Below are 25,759 nucleotides of genomic sequence, written 5' to 3' on the forward strand. Positions count from 1 at the left end.
GAAATGTTTTCCTTATCTGCTATTTTGTCAATAAAACAAGGGAATACCTTTCAGTGAAAAGAAAAGAAAATAACTTCTTTAAAGGAGTAGTTCACCCCCAAAATGACTTTTTTTCTATTGATTACTCATACCATGGAGAGTAGAGTTCAATACATTTTTTTGGTTTTTGTCACATTCCTAAGACAAAAATTTGATTCGAGTAAATTTACCCCCATTGATTCCGGATGGTGACCCGTTTCGAAACGGGTCACCATCCGGAATGAATGGGGGTAAATTTATTGTTATCACATTTTTGTCTTAGGAATGTGACAAAAAACAAAAAAATATTATTGAACTCTACCCTCCATGGCGTGACTAATCAATTAAAAAAAAGTCATTTTGGGGGTGAACTACTCCTTTAAGGCCCATTCCCACTGGGTGCAATAAAGATAACAATAATTGACTGACGTCATGGTGTGATAGCACGGATAGTGATCCAAACGATATCGTTTACGTCTATCATTGTCTTTATCGTTGTGGTGTGGATGCTGACATCCACTTCAATTGAGAGCCATATTTTGTTTCCTTATATTTATAGTGCCCAGTGGGAAAAGGCCTTTATAGTTAATAATGTTGTAGTTTCCCTGTGAATCCATGACATAATGTTGATCACAAAGAATTGAGGAGACTTGAGGGGATGTTAAATCAAAAGATTTGCTTTATATAGTGTGGGGAGTTTTCCTCAGAGTATGGGAGTCCACAATGACTTTATCAAGGAAATGTTTATTAAATAGGCTACTTTATTATAAAAGTCCCATGCTTGAGGATAAAAAAAGTGTAAAGTAGCAATGTGGAATCTCTTTCTAGAGAAATATCTATTCATAAACACATGTTGAACTGTTTGGATACCTTTTTGGAGCCAGGCATCAAATACCCCATCATGTAGTAAACAGGATTATCATGAAGGGTGATTTACAGTGGCAGTGTCAGGATACTGAAATGTTTCCAAAGTCGTGTAAACCTTCTAAGCTTGGCCAGAACAACAGGAATCACATAGAATGTGGATTTTGAGGAAATAGGTGGGCAAGAATAGAGTTGACAGTACACGGTCACCGTCTCCTAGTAATTCATTTTCAATGAGAGGCGGGTGGCTATTTCGGCCGCGTGTTTAGAGGCGGCGAGGCAAGCGGGCGCAGTCCCGTGAAATCCCTGCGGGCGGCGAGAGAAGGTATTTCATCTTTGTGAAATACCGCGCTGCGTTTACTCACAGAACAAGTGTGTTTGTGTCTCACCGCGGCGCGGCCGTGGCTGATCCTAGCGGGAGCCCCTGCGGCAACCGCTGCTCATCTGAAGAGCCCTTAACTCATTCTGTGCCAGATGCCAAAATGGCTCCAAGGTAGCTGTGCCGAGATTTTGTATGTTTTTCTTTACTATGCAATGAAAAAAAAAGATTTTTTTTTTATAATTTTTTCCCCCACAGAAACAGACACAGTTGTTGTGATTCAGTGGCAAAAAGAATTTTGGCAATCGGACAAATGGTTCCAGAGATAGAGCTGTTTGAATGAAAAAAAGTGTCCATCCACTAGAATGGACACACATGAACACACATTTTCTCAATCAGCTAAACGAGGGAGCGAACACACAAAGCATCTCTCTGATCTCAGGTCATTTTGACATCTTTAGAAAAAAAAAAAAAATGTTTTTTTTTTTTTTTTTTTTTATGTAAAAAACACAAAAACCGTCATAAGCCGTCATTGGCACACAGGGCTATTGGAAAAAAGCCGTCATAAGCAGTCATTGGCACAGAATGAGTTAAGGGTGGGTTTAAGAGCTCTATTTTAGAGCAGGTGCACTGTCATCGGATTTCATTTTTATCCATTACATTTTTATTTAATCCATTTATGGTTTTACATAAATGATTACATTCATTAACTTTTTCTAAAAGGATCAGGATGAAGATAATCATACACCTGCCCCAATCTTCAATCACAAGTCACCATACATATAGTAGATGATCTGTCCAATGGCTACCAACCAATACCTCACTACATATCGTTGCAGTCGGGAAGAAACTTCTTATCTCCATATTTCAACCTTTTTTTTTCGTCAAAGAAGAAGAAAAAAAGCTGAATTGACAACTCCCCATTTTGCAGTGGCTGTTTTTGTTTGTTTGTTTGTTGTTTGTTTGTTTGATTCATTGTGATACACCTCTCACACAGTTTGCCTCTTCTTCCATGACACTGTGTAAATTACCAGTACGGCATTGTGACTGTATCACAATAAACCATAAAAATGTTATCATATGATTTACCATGATAGATTCCACCTGCAACTCAACACAGACAATATTCAGCCTAATCCAACCCATCTCACTGCACCAGATATGCACCCTTCCCTGGTCCTGAAAATTCAAAAAATGTTACGCCCCCAGTAGGGTTGCCAACCGTCCCGTATTGGCCGGGACGCCCCGTATTCTGACTGAAAGAGGCACGTCCCGTAAGGGACGTCGCTTGTCCCGGTAAAGGGACTATGCACATAAAATATATTTTTCTGTGCGTGCGCCAGGCATCGTCTGCCTGCCTTTGTGTGTGTGCTGTATGTGAAGGGCTCTAGGTCCCTGGGGGTGCCTCGTCACGTACGTGCGTGCTGCGCGAGTCCTTGTGTAACATGAACTCAGCTGCTGTGCGTTGTTGAATGCGAGCCAGCGCGGGCCGGGCGACACAAAACTAAAGTTGCAACTAATATTTCTCTACCGAAAATAAGTAGCTGCATGTGAGATGAGGTTTGTTAGCCAAAGCTCGTTTTGCCCCAAAACTGTGGGATATTCTGAAAGAATGAGTCTCTTCTGCAGCAGGTGAGCTGTGTGTGTCTGTGTGTCTGTACTCTGTAGCCTACTCTGTATGTGGCAAAATGCTATAATACTATCTATGGGTTCTTGATAATCTGGATGTTGAAGAGCTCCAAGCAGATTACTTGTTCCCCCTTTCTCTGTAGCAGTATATTGTTGACCAGTGGTTCCAAAACATTTTAGCCCAAGACCAAAAAGAGAAATGAAACATTTACCCAAACTAGTGAAAATAGCAGATCTACAAGCTCACAACACATCACTATGCACAGCTGTTGTGAGCTTGTAGATCGGCTATTTTCACTACTTCTTAAATATGTGTTTTCTAATTTATGGAATGTCTTAGATTTTCATTTTAGTTATTCATAAAATTACTAAATCATGAAAACAAAATGTAGGAAACAAAAAATTAAAGGACCCATAAAAATGATTCTGTGACTCACAAATGGGACCCAGTGTTTGGGAACTAGTGTTGTAGACTATGTACAGTAGACCCTATGCCTCAATTGAAGTGTATCTTATAGTAAAATGTAGGTCTACATGGCAAGCCATGGGTTTATTATAGGCTAGATATATCTGGTGTATGGTTGAAGCATTTAATTTCCTTATGATTATGATATGTATGCGATGTTACAGTAAGTGTAACCTGATGCAGATGTAAGACCTTTTGTGTTTGTAATGTATTGTGTGTTATACTGTAGGTATAACTGTCTGAGTGTCTGTGACTGTACCGTAGGTATAACTCTCGAGTGTCTATGACTGTGCCAAAATGCAGTTTACTATGCATTTCAGGCGTGTTGAGTCTGTTGACCCCCCTCAAAACACTTTTTTTTTCGGCAGGTGAAGAAGGTGTACCTTATTTGAGTCTCTGGGAGTTGGCAACCCGCCCCCCACTTGCCACGCCACTGACTTGCTATATGCAACCAGTATTAGCAGTGCAATAGTTCAGTATCAAAAGGAAGATTATTATTATTATTGGCCGGGTTTCCCGACGTGATTGTTAGCCCATCGTAGCTCACGCATGGTCGTAGAGAGTAGCCTAAGCCCCAAGCGGCATATTCCCGTGTTTACATGGGTTTGGGCAGAGCGAGTTATTTAGCCCCCTACAACTACACCAACATTCAGATTTCACAACGTGCTTAATAAAGTCTCACTCCTGTCTAAATATGGTATGGCATTCTATAATTACCCGTATCCTCTGTGTTCTTTGATAAGAAGCCTTTTTATCAGATCACTTTCTGTTTTCCCATGTGTTTCCTGGCGTTCCCCATGTGCACCAACCCCATTGAGATAAACAGACAGCGAGCAGATAAAAAGGCCTCTTATGAAATAACATGGAATATACGGGTAATTATAGAATGCCGTACCGTATTTAGACAGGTGTGAGACTTAATTAAGCACTTTGTTTGTGAAATGTGAATGATGGTGTAGTTGTGGGGAGCTAAATAAGTCTCTGCCCGAACCCATATAAACCCGGGACACGCTCGGGGCTTGGTCTCTACGACCATGCATACAACAGTACACAACAGATGTGTACGCTTGGATGTTGTTTACTATGAAAAGCTCCGCCGGCTGTCAGTCAGTCACGTCACGTCATGTCACACTTTTTGACTACTCATATCCCCGCCACCGTTGCCCCTATCCATGCCAAACTTTGCACACACACTCCTTGGTTGCCAAACCACAACCTCCACATTATTCATTTCTCACATGGCCCTCTTCTAGCGCCACCATGAGGCCGATTCTTGCAAAACACATTTTTGGACACTGCTCCAACACATTTTGCCCTAAAATCAAGCAAAGCGGTACACAGTGTGTCTACAGTCATGTCATCAACAGGGATCTGTCCCATTTAGCGCCACCACCAGGCCGATTTTTTCCAAACAAACAAAGTCTTTATTCATTTGATGTGTTCATATGATTTGAATCTCCATGTCTGCTCTTCTCCATGTACATTCTACATGTTAAATGTATTATCCAGTCAGTACAACATGATGTAGTGCTGCTGTTAATACACAGTTGAACTCTCTTTATGTAGTTAAAGCTAATGCTGAAAAATACCTCAGCAATGAGACAGCAGAGCAGAAGACTGGAAGAAAGCATTCAGTTCATGTGCTTGGTAAGTAGGATAACAAACATAAATGTACATTTATCAATGATCAATTATGAAAACACACACACACACACACACACACACACACACACACACACACACACACACACACACACACACACAGATGTTCAAAGTGTTTTGTGCACAAATCTTGCATGATAGAAGCATGACATTTGGCACACAGTTAAAACATGCCATATGGAACATTTTTGGCTATAGGGACATCGCAGATTTGTCTTGGGAAATTAATGGTAGCCAATCAAAGTTGGACTCTCATAGACTTTACTATGCAGTAAAATAATACAAAAAAGAAATATGCTTTAAATAGCATCTGAGGGGTCAAACTAGAGTTTTTTTCAGGATTCCGAATCCAATGCAAGCATTGCTTTGCACGAAAGATATTCCTTTCTGAAACGCGGCCTCCACAAAACTGTGAAAAGTGAGGACCATATTTTTCTGGGAGGCGTTTTTAGCCCAAGGAATGTTTTGATTGGCTCCCACAAGTTTCCCAAGACAAATCTGCGATGGCCCTATAGCCAAAAATGTTCCATATGGCATGTTCTAACTGTGTGCCAAATGTCATGCTTCTGTCATAAAGTGCACAATTCCATCAACGTACGGCCCGAAATGTCTGGACTAAAATGTTTGTGATTCTAAACACTTATGTTTTATATATTCTATAAAAGCGATACAACTGGATATGCAGGATCAGCAGGTCCTACTGACAGAAAAACACCAAGAACTGGAGAAAAAGAACAAACTACTGGCAGAAAAAGACCAAGAGATGAAGAACGGTAACATACTACTGACAGAAAAGCACCAACAACTGAAGAAAAGTAATAAACTACTGACAGAAAAAGACCAAGAGATCAAAAACAGTAATAAGCTACTGGCAGAAAAAGCCCAAGAACTGAAAGAAAGAAATAAACAACTAAAAGACAAGGCCCAAGAATTGGATACATGTAATAAACTACTGTCAGAAAAAGACCAAGAATTGGATGAACATAAACAACTGCTGTCAGAAAAAGAACAAGAACTGGCGAAAAGTATTAAACTATTGGAAGAAAAACAGCAAGAACTGAAGAATAATAATAAACTACTGACAGAAAAAGACCAAGAGATGAAGAACAGTAATAAACTACTGACAGAAAAGCACCATGAAGAACTGAAGAACAGTAATAAACTACTGACAGAAAATGACAACCAACTGAAGGAAAGAAATAAACAACTAAAAGAAAAAGCTGAAGAGTTGGACATACATATTAAACTACTGACACAAAAAGACAGCAAACTGGAGGAAAGTTCTAAACAAATAACAGAAAAAGACCACCAGCTGATGGAAAGTATCAAACTACTGACAGAAAAAAAACAAGAACTGAAGAAAAGTAATAAACTACTGACAGAAACAGACATACAATTGGAGGACTGTAAACAAGTCATGTCAGAAAAAGACCAAGAACTGAAGGAAAGTATTAAACTACTGGCAGAAAAAGACCAACAACTGAATCAGAAAGACGAAGAGCTGAAGATGAGGAAAAAGGAAGGGGATGATGAAAACAAACAGCTTGGTGAGAATTGGATTATAAATATATATATATATGTGTATTTGTGTCAGTGGTTCATTAAATAATGAATACTATATAATATAATAATGATATCTTTAACCTGTAATTGAGAAGAGCAGCAAAAAAAGGGGCAGTAACATAACATATATGTCCTAAAACATTTAAATACATAAGAAAAGAAAAATCATCGCTAGATAGATTTTTCAGTGGTTCATCACAACATAAACATTGTAAGTATATTCAACCTGTCATTGCAGCTCAGCAGATCTTTGATTTGAAGACACTGGGGACTGAATCAGACAAAAAGATTGGTCAGTAAGCTGCAATAATATTTCCTTATCTGTAACATTAAAACATTAGTAAATTGATGGACAGGGGTGGAAGTTTAAGTGTTTGGATCTGGCTTGAGGAAAAGGATTCAGAGGCCTGATATGTTCAAATTACTAAATGTGTTGTGTCGTGTAATGTAATGCAATGTAATCGATCACCCTGTGTCTGTGACTTGACAAGAAACAAGAGGAAGTAAAACTCCAGCACTAGAATATTACAGTGAAAAACACTGAAATACATACTGTAGAAGAGGATGATTCATTGAGGATGTTAAAATGTATCTGGTTCATCTAATCTTGTATTTTGTACTTTCGGTTGATGAAAAAGAGGAACTACAGCAAGACATGGAGAGAAAGAAACTGGACCTGGACCAGGCAGAGAAGCTCACAATCCAACTGAAGGAAAGAGAGAATGAACTGGAGAAGATCAACCTGACACTGACAGAGAGAGGCAAGATTTATTTTACAAACCTAGCGTATCCCAAGGGGGAACTTCTGTTTTCAGCTTCACCCAGCTGAGTGGGTAACCGGTCTACTCGCCGGAAAACCTTCTCGCCTAGATTTGTTCCCGCCGACCTCATGCTGAGGTCTAGTATTCTTGTATTTGTTTTACTGAGGATAAGGTTAGATTTAACTTTAGGGTCTGAGCTTAAGATTAGAAATAGGGTTAGGTTTTGGCACCGTTTGTTAAGGTTAGGAATAAGTTAACCGTTTAGGCATAGTTTGCAGAGGTTACATTTAGGAATACCAGGCAGAGACTGTTCTACGGTTCCGCCGGATAGACGCCCAAGGCGAGTGTTTTTTTTCCAGTGAGTCTTCTGGTATTCGCTGAGTGCTGCCCACAGAGGATTGCAGAGGTGGGAGCAAATAGGAGTTAGGTGTCTCAGGGACACTCCGACACATTGCTGGCCTGGCCTGGCCTGAATCGTACCTGCGACAACCAGGGGCTCTGGTTCCCCAGGCGAGCTCACTAACCACTCAGCTATACTAGAAGAGAATAGAAAGAGACAAGAAAGTAGAAGAGAAAGATCAACTATTGATAGAGAGAGACAAGAAAGTAGAAGAGAATACTATTATCGTAAGGAATAAACAAGTGACAGAAAATGCCAAGCTAGTGGAGCAGAAAGATGAAAGTTGAGGAAGAGGAAGGAGGTGGATGATGTCAATTGTGTTGAAAGTCATGTTGGCAAGATACTCATGATGACCTCTGACCCTACAATATAATGTGAAAACCAATGCAAAGACCTTTATGCATATAGGAGTTGGTGAGTCTACTCATTACATTATGAGATACATTCTGTCCAAACACACAAAACATTTAAACATAACCAAGCTCCTTGGCAGAGGAAACAAAATAATGATGTTTGGGGAGTTACTTATAACTGTCCGCTATAAGTAACTCCCCAAACCCCTTGTAGTTCACATGGCACCGTGGTATCAATGTTAAATATTAGCCCAGCAATCACAGCACCTCAGGCTAGAATCCCACTCATCTCACTTTATCTGCCCGTTTGGTAAAAACAGACTACAGTTAGTTAGGCAAAAAAAAAACTGTTACAATGTTGGAGCCGCGCTGTCTCTGGCGGGCATGAACATTGCTGTAGTCTGTTCTTACCAAAAGGGTCGATAAATAAAAAGGGCGACGAGTAGGATCCGATCTCGAGGTGCTGGGATTGTCGGTCTAATGTTTAACGTTGAGGCCACGCACAGAGTCTACCGAATTAAGGGTGTGAATGTGGGCTTATATTATATGTTGTATCTGTTGTTGAAAAAGAGAGAGAACTGCAGTGCTGCCGTGAAGAATCAATGCAGAAAGATGAAGAGCTAAGGGAGACGATGAAGGAGTGGGATGATGTCAAGTTATATGCAAGCAACGAATGGAACAATGTCACCTCAGAAATCAGTGGAATTGTGCCACATTTTTAACAAAACACTTTGTGAAAAAAACACCACAAGGGTGCAACGGTTCGGTCCGGTTTGATATTTTGGTGTCACGATTTGATACTTTTTCGTTACAAAAAATAAACAGAAATGTCCTTGATTGATGAATGTATTTGTATAACTACGTATTTTTTTTTACTTTGAACAATACGGTACCCAATCTATTGTGGTTCTCTAAGTGGGCTCTGTGGACCCCCCAGGATCATTCGGTTCGGTACTTTCGGTTCGGTTCGGTATTCGGTTCGATATGTTGCACCCCTAGTGAATATGTAACAAGGGTTAAGAATTGGAACTGACTTTTAATTGTTTGCTGGAGAAATGTTACTATTTTGAAAAATGGTTTACATAACACAGCAACCTTAAGTAAATTACACCACTGCTTCTACCTGTTGTTCACAAAGAGAGAAAACTGGAAGATCTGAGCCAACAAATGAGAGCCAAAGAGAGAGAACAGCAGTGCAGCCATGAAGAAACACAGCAGGAAGATGAAGAGCTGAGGAAGAAGGAATGGAATGATGAGTACACACATCTTGGTGAGAATTGGATCATTAAAAAAACTGTCTCTCTGCGTGATATATTTGATCAAAATATGAATAAATATTCAACCTTTCATTGTAGTTCAGCTGATGTGTGAAATGAAGACTGAAATACATGAAATACAGAAAGAGAGGATTACATCAGCTCAAAAGACTGGTAGGCTGAAATGTTTTCTTTCTCTGATTGATTTCAGTACATAAATAATTGTCTTGTCTTTTAGAGAAGTTGATATACCTTTACACCAGGCACCAAGCGGCCTGGAAATCTAGTATGTTAAAAACTAAAATAAAAACTAAAATTGGCATAATGTCTCTTATCAATAGTGTAAGCATTTACGTCCGTTTTATTTTTTATTTGAGTGTTCTGTTTAACCACGCGCACACATGCACACACACGCACGCACACGCACACACACACACACACACACACACACACACACACACACACACACACACACACACACACACAAATCTTTAGGACAAAGTTGATTAGTCATAATAATAATAACATAAATCCCCCTTTCGATCTTCAAGGTTCTTCTACGACTCAACAAAATCGAACCATAAAGCCCCAGGAAGCAGAGAAATGGCTGAGGGCTGTGAGGGCTGTGTTCATTGAGAGAGTCACAGAGCCCATCCTGAACTCTCTACTGGATAAACTTCTGACAAAGAATGTAATCAATGATGTAGAAATGGAAACGGCCCAAGAAGTAAATGGCAGGTCAAATAAAGCACGGGTAATCATCGACATGGTGCGGAAAAAGGGAAGCGAGGCAATTTTAAAAATTATTGACATCATTCATCAGCTAGATCCTCATGTTAGTGAATGTCTGCATGAGTATTTCCAGGAGGGAGAGTCCCTGATACAGAGTAATATTAAGAGAGTCAGGGAGGAGAGGAAAGAAGAGGAGCAGGAGATGAAAGCATGTTATGAGAAGGAGCTTAAGGGCTATCTGGGGAAAATAGATGGATCAATTCAAGAACTCAAGGGAGGCATCGGGAAGATTGACCATCAATTGACTGAAATGAAGAGACAAAAGATGGAGAAGAGGGAAGAAGAGAAGAAACGAGAGCTGGAACAAGAACGAGAGCAGATGAAGAGAACGCTGGAGACACTAGAAAGAGAGAAAGACAATGAGATTAAAGAGAGGGAGGAAAAACACGAACGGGAAATAGAGGAGATTAGAAAGCTCTATGAAGGAGAGCGTGCAGCCAGAGAAGAAGCAGAGATGATGAAGGTTGTCCTGCCAGGGATCGTCAGCAACATCATGATCTCAAAAACAAAGATGCACACAGAGTTTGAGAGGCAACTGGATGAGAAGAAAAGAGAAATGGCAACACAATTAGGGAAACTGGACAAGAAGAACAAAGAGATGACAGCGCAATTAGAGAATCTGAGGATTGCAGCGTCGAAGCCAAGTTAGTAGACTGACATACATTTCCTTTATCCATGTTTTAGATATTAATCAAAATACAAAAGTGTGCATTTTGAAATCGAAAGGTTCTATTTTCGATCTCTGGTCATCTGTGTTTGACTGGGTGAATGTAATGCATATTGTAAAACGCTTTGGAAAAAGGTTTGCCCATGGGAGTATGTTCGAGACAGTTGCAAGAAGTTTTAAGTATCATAAGATGAACCTTTATTGTTTTCTCCAAATGTAGGTAAAGGAGGTGTTGCGACACAGAGGCTTAAGATGGAGGTCGACTCTCTGATGAAAACAGCAGGAACCATCCAAGAGCTCCTCAGGAAGAGCCACCACCAATAGAAGAGTTAAAGGAGACACACAACCATTGTTTAGCATTAGAAGAAAATAATCTGGTCTGATCTGCGAGTTTAGGCCGTAAGGTAAACCATGAAAAAGAGACAATTCGTTCCCATGTCTGGGCACCACTTTGATATATAACACCCTTGTGGACTTTGAGTTAAAGCTATATCCTAACTAACCCTACCGGTATATTTGTTTTTGTTGAGACCCAGTGAGATTGAGACCAGGAGTGCAAGGTTTCTAGTGCAGCTAGTCCCTTTGAGCAGTTGTCGGTCGCAGAAGCAGTCGCCACAATAATAGCGACTTTAAGCAGCGCTACGGCAACGGCAGATGACAATATTGCTCCTGCTTATAGGAAACAATGAAAATCAGACAATGTTTTTATGAACTTTATTTTTTTTCAACATGCCCATTAATTGAATACTTGTGGTTTAAGAACAGATCATCATTCTCACATAGAGCTGAACACACATGTGAACACACATGAACGTCACATATGAATATACACTTGAACGTATACAGTTTTCAAACACTTTGGTCTCAGGGCACGTTATGGGGCATCGGAAGGGGGGTGTTAGAAGTGTCTGTGTGTGTCTGTGTTTTGGCATAATACTGTTTATTTCTGTGCATCTGTGCTTCCCGGGTCAAAATGACCCGAACAGCACTTAAGGTTCAAAAAATATGAGGGGGGTGTAGCATGGGTGTAGTGCAAAAATATTTTTTTTACATCTTCATCTCAGAGGAATCTTTAAGGCCAGTGAGTTTCAGGTGGAAAAAATGTAAACTTCTACCTTTTTTTTTCAAATGAAAATGTAAAACGGGTCAAAATGACCCGAACAGAACTTAAAGCCATACTGTGTAAGTTGCCCAACTAGTGGTCATTAGCCCTATAGCAAACCGCGGTCGCGTCCGCGTCTTTCGTCCGTTTTTCGTACCTTCAGACCCCCGCGTCTGCCTCCACCTCGCTGAGATCTATCTTTTAAGGGGTCCCTTGTTCCTGTGCGTTCAGTAATTCCAGAGATACGGACTCCTTCACCCTGCCTGGTAGGCGAAATTACCTAGAGAAGGGATGGTACAAACGGGCGACAACAAATATGGCTGCCATAGCGACCCCACTTCAAGATGCGCTGTGATTGGCCGGCAGTTGTATAACCCTCGCTGTGATTGGCCGGTAGTGTGATGACGCAATTTTGGCGCGAGATCCGGTCCACGGCAAGGATCTCAGTTTACATATAGAGAAGGCTTTACAGGCTGAAATTCACGGCGCGGATCTTCTAAAACTTTTGTGATTTAATAGTTAGGAGAATTTTAAGATTTGTTTTATAAAAAAAGTTACATAGTACAACTTTAAGGATTAAGTAAATAAGTAAATGTACTTTACACCACTGGAGAGAGAACGATATGCTTAAATCAGGGGTCTTCAACAGGGGGTCCGGGACCCCTAGGGGGTCCCCAGAGTTACTACAGGGGGTCCGCCAAATCTTTGTGATATGCATAATTATTTTAAATGAACAACTTTAACCCTCACATCCCTATATTCTGAGGAGAACTTGAGCCAAAAAATAGCAGATCTACAAGCTCTCAACGCCTCAGCTATTGTTGGCAAATAGGTTTGGTGTAGAGGTTAAAAAAGAGCAGATCAAATTGACTAAGTATCGACAGTTTAAGTCAGGGGTGTCCAAAGTGCGGCCCGGGGGCCAAATGCGGCCCGAGGACAACTTTTATACGGCCCTCGGCTTCATTCCTAAATTGTACTATAAACGGCCCGCCAGCACCGTCAAACAACAATATTTTCCCAGAGTATTATGTGTCTGGATTGTTTCCTGGCTATTTTATTGTATTTTTTACCTTGCATGTCTGGTTACATTTGGTAATGTGAAATTAATTTGTGTTTTCAGAGCAAACACCTGACTAAAGACCATATGTACAGTATTGATGATGATAGTTAAATAAAATTGTTAAATGTGATGCCTGCATGTGTATGTGCCTTTATTAGGCTATGGTCAGACCGAAAGTACATTATGTCAGGAGATAGTCGGCCCTAGGGTGTTTTAATATTTTCAAATGTTTGGAAACCCATACATTAAGAGGTTTCTGCCCAACAACAACTACAGGCATAGGCGACTCTAGCCTCTTCCAGCAAGGGGTGCACGACCTCTATTACCTCATGCACGCGCGCGCAGCGAAAAAATTGCGGATATTAGCGGTTTTGTAATGTTGTTTTAGCGGATTTCTGCAGTTAATTTTGTACCCAATGCATTTTTTCAAGTTAAAATCGGTTCGGTTCTACACGGCGGCAGAACCATTTTGGGCTTAATATAATAGGGTTTATAAAAGCATGACCTGACTGTCTTAGTCTTACCTTGGGCTGGTCAGGAGGAAATGGTTCAGTCATGCACAGTGAGACAAGAGTCCTGGCTGATAGAGCCTGAGGTCTGTGTTTTGTAGAGGAAAGTCAGGTACAAAATGATCCTCTCCATGTGATGTTTCAGGGCAAGCAGCTATATTATAATATCTACCGGTAGTCACGTCCATAGTAGTGAAGAGCTCGAACTCCATGCTTTATTTTTAACAGATGTTGTTTTCAATTTCAATACTGGCGCGTGGATATGACATCACATCAGGAGGGGAGGGGGGGGCTGCCTGGAGCTGCCAGCCTCTATCACTACCACTAGGGGGTGTTGTTGTATTCGGTCTGAGTGGATGTAAAGTTACATTACAAAAAAAAAAAAAATCAAAATGGCCGCCTGGCGGCCAGGGGTTGCACGTGCACCCTAGGACACCCCTTAAAATCGCCTATGACTACAGGTATATGTATATTTGCATACACAGCTTTTAAGAATCACACATGCAGGCAATGTGCCTCCAATGTGTCTGCATCTTTATTAAAAACACATCACAGGACTTGAGTCATTTCCCTGTCCGCCAAGCCAGTTTGCATTGGTGTTTGCGTCACAGTGCATGTATGGCAACACTGGTTGTGACTGCAATTTAAATGTATGAAATGCATATAGGCCTATGTGTATTTATTTGCATGTACATGCAAACTGCTCTTTACCTTGAAATGAACCACCACACGCACACACACACGCGCGCACACACACACACACACACACACACACACACACACACACACACACACACACACACACACACACACACACACACACACACACACACACACACACACACACACACACACACACACACACACACACACACGGTTTTTACCTAGAAACCCTTTATAATGAGCAGGCCTGGCAACACTGGTTAGTTCTGGGATGAACATTATTTTTGTACCCTCTTTTTCTCCCCAATTTAGTCGTTATGCCAATGGATTCCTCCCAGGCCTACACACATTTCTGTGTTGGCACTGCTGTTTCTATAATATCTATAATGCTACTGACTCAAGAGCCAGTTTGCACACACAACAAAAGTTCAAATATGGAAAAAAAAAAAGAGTTTTCTACAGCAACATTATAGTCTATAGATAGATATAGATAGATACCTTTATTATCCCAAGGGGGAAATTCAGTCTATAACTTCCACATTAAAAATAAGTGTTGCATTGTCAGAATGCATATAGACGTCCCTCAAGTGTTTCTGTACCTTTATTCATATACTGTATGATGTTTTCTGCATATTACTGTATATCGTTTGTCTTTGAACTGAGTTGTCATGAACTGACAGCATGACAGCGTTGTGGTTGTCATAGAGACATTTGGCAGGAAATGTGATGGCAGATCTGTTAAAGTCTGCAGAGTAGTATATTTGTGTCTCAGTGCACTTGCACGACAGCGTTGTGGTCGGCAGAGAGACATGGCAGGAAATGTGTTTCTGGTTTCTACTAAAGACCAAAGCCTTCCTCGTGCAGTACCAAACCTACACATTATAGTGCACAAGTAGGCCACCTGCTATAGAAACCTTTAACCACTTAAACCAGGGGTGTGCAAAGTGCGGCCCGATGACAAATTTTACGTGGCCCGTAGCTTCCTCCCTAAATGGTACTACAAACGGCCCTGCAGCACCGTCAAACAAGATGTTTATAGTATAAACAGTATAATTGTATAATTTGTCAGTATTCCTTGTTCCCTGCTATTTTGTTTTACCTTACATGTCTGGTTACATTTGGTAATGTGAGTTATTTGTATTAAATTCAGAGCACACACCTGACAAAAGATAAATAATGATAATGATAGCTAAAATATTGTAATTGCGATGCATATGTGACTTTGTTTTGGTCCGACCGAAATTACATTTTGTCAGGAGATAGTCGGCCCTTGGATGTTTCAATATTTTCTAATGTGGCCCTCTTTGAAAAAAGTTTGGACACCGCTGGTTTAAGTGGTTAAATGTTTGAAAAAACACATTAACACAAATCCAACATAGACTGATGACAGTGCTGTCAAACAAGTTTATGAGTCTATCTATGAAATCTATGAAAATCTGCAACGTGATTTTATACAACATGTAGTAGGGGTCCCTGCTTCATCTAAGACCCCTGGCTTAGATTAAAAGACACACAGATTGGGGGCACGGTGACAAAGTCGGTAGCACTGTTGCCTCACAGCTAGAAGGTCCTGGGTTCGATTCCCGCTGGGGGACACTGTGTGCGTGTTCTCTCCTCCGCGTCATCAGTGCCCACACCCTGGGTGGGGTTGGCAAAAGGGCCTTTCTGTGTGGAGTTTGCATGTTCTCCCCGTGTCTCCTAGGGTATATAACCTCACAAAAACATGGAGTAATTCTGGTCTCTATGATGCCTCCCCCTGACCAGCCTGATGGAGGGGAAAGGAACAGGTTGGAATAACGTGTTCCTTCCACTCGCTACTTCCAAACTGGGAAGCTCCCCAAGTCAGGTGATAAGAAGCGGCTTGCTCCCTCCTCATGCACTGAAGGAGGCATGAGCTCAGTTCGGGGCTCTCCCCAGGTTGGTAGAGGGAGAGTAGAGCCCAGGATTACAGCTTAGGCACTGGGTGAAATGGGTTACCAAATCATTGGATAGTAATAAATGTCTGTGTGTGTGTGTGTGTGTGTGTGTGTGTGTGTGTGTGTGTGTGTGTGTGTGTGTGTGTGTGTGCATACGTGCACATACTTAGAGTGCCACCATTGAGGCTGACCCCAGAAACAGACATTCCAGTGAGGAAGCGCAGGGCACAGAAGGTGATGTAGGACTGAGACAGAGCTGTGAAACAGCCCAGTGTAGCCAGCTGGAAGTATGACCATACTAGGATCAGAGAGAGAGAGAGAGAGAGAGAGAGAGAGAGAGAGAGAGAGAGAGAGAGAGAGAGAGAGAGAGAGAGAGAGAGAGAGAGAGAGAGAGAGAGAGAGAGAGAGAGAGAGAGAGACTAGTAAGACGCCTCAGGGTGACAAGCGACCTCTCCCTAAAAGGCGAGGTTGACGCCTCAGGGTGACAAGCGACCTCTACCTAAAAGGCGAGGTTGCACCTTGTCTTGGCCATCTGGCCAGTGATTGCGACCGTCCGCCCCTGAATTCTCACATGCCCCTTTTCTGGCGCCACCATGAGGTTGCCGACCTGACGGTCGCTTATCTCCCGATTAGGGAGTCCTACTGGTGTATCGGACCAGTTGCCCATATATGGAGACTCCTGGTATCCATATATGGAGATCCATGTTATTCGTTATGTGAAAGTCCTATGATGTCTATGACATCATACCCTTTTATGCCCATACATGGAGATCCCTGTCTGTAGAACCAGCCACACAGATATGGGCTGTCTTGGCCATCTGTCTTAGCCATATATGGATTCTATTAGTGTGGTATGTGGCCTATGTGGGCTCCATATATGGGCATTCCCATATGAAGTCCTGTTAGATATGGGCTTAAAATTGATGACATCAGGGAACTCCGTATATGGGCATTTGTGTTGGTTTTTGAAAGCCAATGCCCATACCTAAAAATCTGAAACTTGTCACCAAGAGCCAAAGCTTTACACGTTCGTTCCCAAGTGTGCAAGCATGCGTGTGTGCGTGCGTGCGTGCGTGCGTGTGAGCGTGCATGTGTGTGTGTTCGCGTGTGCGTGTGTGTGCGTGCGCGTGTGTGTGTGTGTGTGTGTGTGTGTGTGTGTGTGTGACCTGTCAGAAAGCCCTCCAAAGATGATGGCCCCCGCTAAGACTCCGCCCATATAGATGGTCTGACTCATCTGCTTCAGAGGACGCAGCGTGCAAACCAGATCCCACTGTGGAGAAGACAGAGAGACAGACGGACAGAACTGTCAAAACTCTTTTCACCTGTACATATTTTGTATTGTATTGTATTGTATTATATTGTGTATACTTCTGCTTTAGCAATGTAAACGTATATATTTTCTCATGCCAATAAAGCCCTTTGAATTGAATTGAATTGAATTGAATTTAGGGACAGACGGACAGCCGGGGGGAGAGGAAGAGTGACAGACAGACAGACAGACAGACTGGAGAGAGAGAGAGAGAGAGAGAGAGAGAGAGAGAGAGAGAGAGAGAGAGACACAGAGCAATTTGACAAACAGACTGATAACTTCATATACAACTAGAAATACTGTTCCTTCGAAACAGTGTGGGCTCGCTTCCAACCCAAAACAATAATAGTAAGTGTCAATTTCCCAGGCAATGCTCTCTTTCATTTTACTGACGTAAAATGGTAATGCAAATACAATGTAGACAAGCAGTGTTATTACATGAACTTAAAGGACCAGGTCACCTTTGGGACAACCAGATCTTATTTTATTGTTGTGTGGGACACGATCAACACAATGTTGAGTTATTTTTTGTGTTCAATCTGTGTTTTTAGATATTTTAGTATTTCAGTATGCTACAACTGGTCATATGATGCATTTTGCATCATATGATGCATGAGATGATGCAATATCATGCTACAAAGCATCATATGACCAGTTGTAGCATGCTGAAATACTAAAATATCTAAAAACACAGATTGAACACAAGAAATTACTCAGGATTGTGTTGATCGTGTCCCACACAACAATAAAATAAGATCTGGTTGTCCCAGAGGTGACCTGGTCCTTTAACGGTATGGACAATTAAATCAAAATAAAATTAAAATATAATGTGGACGGGTAAACAAACAACAAAAGTTCGAGACCAGTAGCATGTTGGGAACTGAAGTTATGGCTGTTTAAAGCCTGGGAAGAAAGAGGGGGGACCTGTGTGTGTGTGTGTGTGTGTGTGTGTGTGTGTGTGTGTGTGTGTGTGTGTGTGTGTGTGTGTGTGTGTGTGTGTGTGTGTGTGTGTCCTCAGGGGTCCCTGAACTACACTTTGCAAACCAGCAAACCACATCAAAGTAATAGTACGCAGATGGTCCTAATATTGACAAGCTTTTTAAAAACAGCAGATCTACAAGATCACAACATGTCGCAATGTCACATTGTAGATCAGCTTCTTACAATTAGACAAAGTATTAAGTGATTCATCTACCGTATGTTTTGTATTAATAATACAATCTGCAAAGTAACAAGTAACTAAAGCTGCCAAATGCAATTGCAGTGGAGTATAAGTAATAAAAGTGTAAAGTAAAAGTTGGTATACAGTACGGGACATGCTGATCCAAATGCATATAGGATATACTAGGATCCAAATGCAAACAGGCTGCAATTCATGGCTTTTAAAGTGTTTGGGGTGTGGTTTTGCCAGGTGGGTCCACTTCGGTTGATCGTCTGATTTGGAAATGCATTGGTTGTGATATCTCCCTGACAACCAACTACAACCACACAGAGTGTCCCTGCGGGTTCTAGGATATATACTGTAAATCCCATCGCCCGGGAACCTTATTCTTTTTAAGTTACATTTCTAAAACACTACAAAACATGTGTCAAAGACAAATACAAGCAAACGTCTCCACAGTAACACAGTAACAGTTGTTTGTGTGTGTGTGTATGCGTGTGCGTGTAGGTGTGCGCGCGCGCGCGCGTGTGTGTGTGTGTGTGTGTGTGTGTGTGTGTGTGTTAATAATAATTATTATTATTAATAATAAAATCTGCAAAATAACAAGTAACTGAAGCTGTCAAATGCTGTATTTATAGTAGAGTATAAGTAACAAAAATGGAAATTAGAGTAAAAGTACCTAAAAATTGTACTGTAGGTACAAGTACTTGTTTGTATATACTTGAGTAAATGCACTTGGTTACTTTGCAGCACCACTAGCCTTACATTAAGACGCATTCTGCCGAGACTTTCGCATTGTCACTGCAGGTTCGACTTATGTAAGGCTACAGCACCACAGAACAGCCAATGACAGACAGGGCTTTAATCACAGCTGTGTCAATCATTAGAGTGGAGAGGGACATTTATAGACACTTATAGTTTTAACTCAGAATATATACATCACACAGCTTAGATATTTGGATCAAATCAGAGAGCAGACCTGTGTGAACGCATTGATATAGATAGCATATCTGAAGTGTGAACACTGCAGCCACAGCGCCTTAACATAAACATGGGTCTATTATCCTTCTCTCCACTCTGTCCCCACTCACTAAACCCATTGGAAATGCATTGGGTGCTTAAAGTTAAACATTTTTATTTTTTTATATTTATACTACAAAACATTTCAAAACCAAAAGTACAAGCACACGTGTCCTCAGTAAGCTGAACACATAAAAATTTGAATGGTGTTGAAAGGTGTAAGCGTTTAAGAGATGAATCGCGCCAAAGTTTTGAGGAGATACTGACTGATAAACTATACTGTTCCTTCGAAACAGTGTGGGCTCGCTTCCACCCAAAAAAATAATAGTAAAAGGTGTCAAGGTCCCAGGCAAATGCTCTTTCATTTTACTGACGTAAAATGGTAATACAAATACAATGTAGACAAGCAGTGTTATTACATGAACTTAACGGTATGGACAATTAAATCAAAATTGTGTGTGTGTGTGTGTGTGTGTGTGTGTGTGTGTGCACTTTGAGAACCAACAATGGACCCCCTGGAAACACATCACGGTCCCTAAGGAGTCCTCGAACCACACTTTGATAACCAGCAATAGATCCACTGGAAACCCCTCACGGACACCCAGGGTTCCCTGAACCACACTTTGCAAACCAGCAATGGACCCCCTCAAAGTAACAGTAGCCTACTCAGATGGTCCTAATATTGACAAGCTTTTTAAAAACAGCAGATCTACTCAGATGGTCCAAATATTGACAAGCTTTTTAAAAACAGCAGATCTACAAGCTCACAACATATCACAACGTCACATTGTTTTGAGGACAACAGATGAAATTTAGCTTTAAGCTAACTCCGGCTGGTTTACACTAAGATATTTGTATGTTGTATTATGCAATATGTCATTATCTCTGTGTCCATGAACTGGTATTGTCCTGTCTAAATAAACAAGTAAAGTAAAGTAAGCTGTAGATCAGCTTCTTACAATAAGCCAAAGTAGTAAGTGATTCATCTACCGTATGTTTTGTATTAATAATAAAATCTGCTCTTCTTTGTGGCCACTCCAGGCTCCAATGCATGGCTTTTATTGTGTGTGGGGTGTGGTTCGGCAGGTGCTGCTGATCGTCTGATTTGGAAATGCATTGGTTGTGGTATCTCCCTGACAACCAACAACAACCACTTATACGGCTGAGTGTCCCAGGATATACTGTAAATCCCATAGGCCGGGTTTCTAAAACCAGAGGAGGGACCCTTTTTGTGTGTGTGTGTGTGTGTGTGTGTGCGTGTGTGCGTGCGTGCGTGCGTGCGTGCGTGCACATTGTAGATCAACTTCATAGCAGTATTAAGTGGTCCATCTATGTTTTTTTATTAATAATAAAATCTGCAAAGTAACAAGTAACTGAAGCTGTCAAATGCTGTATTTATAGTAGAGTATAAGTAACAAAAATGGAAAGTAGAGTAAAAGTACCTCAAAATTGTACTGTAGGTACAAGTACTTGTATATAATTGAGTAAATGTACTTGGTTACTTTGCAGCACCACAGAACAGCCAATGACAGACAGGCCTTTAATCACACCTGTGTCAATCAGTAGAGTGGAGAGGGACATTTATAGATATTTATAGTTTTAACTCAGAATATATACATCACACAGCTTAGATATTTGGATCAAACCAGAGAGCAGACCTGTGTGAACGCAATGATATAAATAGCATATCTGAAGTGTGAACATTGCAGCCACAGCGCAACATAAACAAGGGTCCCTTTCCTCTGTCTACACTCTGTCCCCACTCACTAAACCCATTGGAAATGCATTGGGTGCTTAAAGTTAAACATTTTTATTTTTTTATATTTATACTACAAAACATTTCAAAACGAAAAATACAAGCACACGTGTCCTCAGTAAGCTGAACACATAAAAATTTGAAAGGTGTAAGCGTGTAGGAGATGAATCGCGCCAAAGTTTTGAGGAGATACTGACTAGTATAGTATAGTATAGTATATAAATAATGAAGATAACATACGTGTGCTCGCCTTCCAGGCGAGCCCACAATAATGAAGATAACTTACGTGTGCTCGCCTTCCAGGCGAGCCCACAATTAGGAGCTTACTGTAGGCCTACACATATTTCAAAACATAGTAATAGTATAGTAATTTTCAAATAGATTTTTGGCTGTTTTTTTATTATTACCCTTATTAATTAGGAACACACTTGTTCAAGCTAAAACTGAAATATTCAAATCTATCGTAATACTAATACTAATACTCTAATACTGTATATAACTACTATAAAACTGTATATAACTTGAAAAAGATTATTGCAAATATATAAACTTAAAGGCCCTTTTCCACCGGTAGCGATAACGATGACGATAGCCATAAAATATCACAGCGATAATTATGCCTTCACATTGATGTCCGATAAAGTTATCGGACATCAATGTGAAGAGGCGCCAATTAACAGCCGCTCGATCGCGCAGAGCGCACCTCGAGCTGTTTGTCAGAGACCCAGTTCCATATCACTGATTTTAACCACATCGTTGTTGATCCTAACGATGTAGTTGTCGGCTATCGTTGTCTGTATCCGTGTTGGGTGGATGCTGCCGATCCACTTCAATTGAAAACCCACTTTTTTAAATCGTTATCGTCATCGTTATCGCTGCCAGTGGAAAAGGGCCTTTACCCTTAAGTTCGGTTTGGGTCATTTTGACCCATTTTACATTTTCCACCTGAAACTCTGGCCATTAAGATTGTTCTGTGATGAACATGAAAATAAAAGATTTTTTTGCACTACACCCATGCTGCAATTTTTAGGTATTGGAGTATTTCCAATTTCCAATACGTTTACTTCTGCTCCACTACGATTATTTGAAAACTTTTATTAGCCTACTAGTTGTATATTTTGATTATTATCACAAAACATACATTAACCACTTTCAGCCCTGTATACATTTTGACCATTTGAAAATAGCCGATATACAAGCTCAAGAGGCAATGCATTCCAGACATTTACTTGTAGTATTGATGCTTTTATTTAAGTACTTTAATGCTTTTACAATAACTTTTTTCCCACCACTGCCTACCTCTCGTCACTTCAAGAGCCTTTATGCAGAGCAGCCATATTGGAGAGAAGTTGGGTCGCTTCTCACTTCCTTCAAAGGTGTTATCAATGATACTAAATGAAGGCTCTGTTCCATTTCATGTAGCACAGTGGTTCTCAAACCTTTTATTTCAAGGACCCCCAGAACTCTCAGACTTAAACATTTTAACATTTTACCTATTAAGGGGTCATTTGGAACCCCCAACTGGACCACACTTTGAGACCCACTGGTGTACTGTAACAGCGTTGCCAGTGAGCCGACGTGCACAATATCAGCACCCTGACTCTGTTTGAGCAGAATGGAACAGAGCCTTCATTAGTATTATTGGTAACACCTGTGAAGGAAGGGAGATAAAACCAAACTTCTCTCCAATATGGCTGCTGTGCATGTAGCCTATACCAGGGGTCTTCAACGTTTTCAGGCCAAGGACCCCTTAGCTGAGAGAGAGATGAAGCAGGGACCCCCACGTACCTTTTCATAGATTCCATAAAGTTTCATTGTTTGACAGCGCAATCATCAGTGTATTTTGGATTCATGTCAATTAGTGTTTTCAGATATTTAACACTTGAACCGTCAATACTTAATAAACTTGACCTTTCACTCTGTACTTAGTCTGCTCTTTTTCCCCTCTACATCAAACTTCTTTACCGAAAATCTCTCTCTCTCTAACCCTATTTTTGGCAAGTGGTTAATATAAAAAATGAGAAAAAAAACAAAAACGTTTCTATCACACAAAGATTTGGAGGACCCCCTGTAGTAACTCTGAGGACCCGGGGTCCCGGACCCCCTGTTGAAGACCCCTTGCCTATTCTATTGCATTTGCCCTCAGTGGGGGAGCAGTGTCCTGTACCTCAGAGACGATGGTGTTCAGGAACTCTGAGCGTTGGTAAGTCCAGCCCTCGGTGCAGCCCTCTGTCTCTGGTTGAGTGGCGTTGGCAGCCAGCTGGCTGGCGTTGCCCAACAGGTGCCACTGCGGCTCCACGTACCTCGTCAAAGGAAGAACATTGATGCATTTATTATGACCTTGAAAATGTTTACATAGAAAATAGACTTTACTGTCTTTCTTTCTACACTCACACAGTGTGTCCAAGCATTCCAATGGCATGGATGAACCGTGCGTGCGTGCGTGTGCATATTTGACAGGGACAATACGAAAAACAATGGATGAATTTATATACACAAATAGGCATATCTATTTCATTGGATCCGAGGGTCCTCCTCTGCAAGTATCCTGTTTTGATTTTATCCCGCCCCCCATTTTCTATGTGGGAAAAAAATATTATAATAATATTATAATATATCCGATATTGGGGCCAGTTTTTTAAACCAATATTCAAATTGAATTCCTGAGGAATGTTAACAGCCCTACTGCACACACACTCAGTGGGTGAATTGGTCAGCTGTCCTTGCCCGTTGTCTTTGCTGCCATTTTCTTTGTTTCACATACCGTACCTCCTGCATTTGGCCAGCTTGGTTCCAGTTCCATCGACTGGGATGAAGGCACGAAGCAAATGCCTCTCATCCACCTGCAATCAAACAACCACAGCCATCTGTCAACTCACATCAGTTGTATGACATTGAAATGATAGAGACACACATACAGACAGATAGACATTAAATCTAATGAATAATACATAAATGAGTGACAGATGGATGGACAGACAGACAGACATACAGACAGACAGACAGACAGACAGACAGACAGACAGACAGACAGACAGACAGACAGACAGACAGACAGACAGTGTGGACAGACAGACAGACAGACAGACAGACAGTGTGGACTGTGGACAGACAGACAGACAGACAGACAGACAGACAGACAGACAGACAGACAGACAGACAGACAGACAGACCACCTCAGGTATTGAGAGGTTCTGAGCAGCAGCCTTGCTGGTGTAGTTGACTGGCAGACTGCAGTGATGATCTGGCATGCCGGCTGTGAAGTTGTTGAGCAGGTTCTGGCTGGCCATGAACAGACCTGGGATACTGATGAGGCACACATGGACCCACTGGAACCTCCCGAAGCCCCCTATCTGGCCAAGAGCAGTGGTTCTCAACCTTTTCAGGCCGTGACCCCCCAAATAATCCTGTTTTAACCGGGGACCCCACCAACCTGACGAGCACTAAGAGTTGAGGCATTACATTTGTATAATACGGTTCTATTGTGAAAATTGCAGATCTACATGCTCACAACGCCTCGCAAATGTCTGCCTCTAATATTTGACAATCCGGCCAATGTTTAACATTTTAGAGGTATTAAAAAGTCCTTAGATTGTCACAGAAATGTGCATATAGGCTACCCTCTATAGTCTATACACTTAAACGTTATGTTGGTTTGTTTACTTTTGAGTGAGAAAACACTGTTTCACATTAAGGTAATCATCTGGGGACCTCCCCCCCCCAAAAAAAAAAAAAATCATTTGGGGACCCCCCTGTGGTCCCGACCCACAGGTTGAGAACCACTGGCCAAGAGGATCGGATGTGAGCCCATATCTGGGAATGCCCATATATGGACATATTGTGTCAGTCTCATGATAACCAGTGTGGTGGTCACGACACAAGTCGCACTTGCAAAATTAATTCCGTCCTTGTCCCTTTTATGCCCATATGGAGATCCCCGATGTCATCAATATTAAGCCGGGAATGCCATTATGGACATAGTGCAGTCTCTGTTGTTTGTTCGCTTCTCGCCCTTAGGGCGTCTTACTGGTATTAGTAGAATTAGTTAGCATTCAAACTGTCATTGATAGCCAAGTATTATAGATTTACTTACCTCCTCCAGTAGGTCAGCAAAGCCCATGTCTTTGGTCACCTCGTTTCTCACCACAATGTCTCCTGAATATGTTTTAATCCAAACATCCAAATGAGACCTCTTGGATGGCAAGAAAACACAAGACCTTAGAAAAATGTATCCATCTTTTGGCAAGTATTAAAACAATTAAAATAAAAGATCGGTAAAAAGAATGAATGGGGAAATGGTCAGTAGGCTATGAACTCGCAATAATTATTGTTTTATTCTATTAGTTGAACTATTTCCATTTAGAGTTTTACTTGTAAATCTAACCTGCATTGCAGGAAGTAAAGAATGAAGGAAAACTGTTTGGCAAATCCTCACTGTTTTATGTATTTATCAATATGTTACTTCTGAGAAAAAACTAGATATGATAATGCTGGATAGGCGCAAAGTTGTCC

This window comes from Nannobrachium achirus (assembly GCF_963921795.1).
Source record: "Nannobrachium achirus genome assembly, chromosome: 6".
Classification (NCBI taxonomy): domain Eukaryota; kingdom Metazoa; phylum Chordata; class Actinopteri; order Myctophiformes; family Myctophidae; genus Nannobrachium; species Nannobrachium achirus.